The sequence below is a fragment of the Sinocyclocheilus anshuiensis genome, unplaced genomic scaffold (genome assembly GCF_001515605.1).
Source record: "Sinocyclocheilus anshuiensis isolate Anshui unplaced genomic scaffold, SAMN03320099.WGS_v1.1 scaffold504, whole genome shotgun sequence".
Lineage (NCBI taxonomy): Eukaryota > Metazoa > Chordata > Actinopteri > Cypriniformes > Cyprinidae > Sinocyclocheilus > Sinocyclocheilus anshuiensis.
The window spans coordinates 320,072-320,372 of NW_015555727.1; the positions used below are offsets into that span (position 1 = coordinate 320,072).

The 301-nt window shown below is 42.9% G+C and overlaps 1 pseudogene; it reads left to right on the forward strand.

Annotated features, from left to right (window-relative positions):
• LOC107672693 (phosphoinositide 3-kinase regulatory subunit 6-like) overlaps positions 1–301 on the forward strand; it is a 17,155-nt pseudogene that overhangs the window by 13,675 nt on the left and 3,179 nt on the right.

The following is a 301-nucleotide window of genomic DNA, read 5'->3' on the forward strand; positions in this document are numbered from 1 at the left end:
CACTTGCAGAACGCAAGCTTCTAGAGGGCACATAACTCTGAAGTAATGAATTTAGGAAAAGGGGTGCAGAGCCAGTGGTGGTTTTGTAGGCAAACACTAACGCCTTGAATTTTATGCGAGCAGCTATTGGTAGCCAGTGCAAATTGATAAACAGAGGTGTGATGTGCATTCTTTACGGCTCATTAAAAATTAATCTTGCTGCTGGATTAATTGTAAAGGTTTGATAGATCTGGCTGGAAGATCTGCCAAGAGAGCATTGCAATAGTCCAGCCTGGACAGAACAAGAGCTTGAACAAGGAGT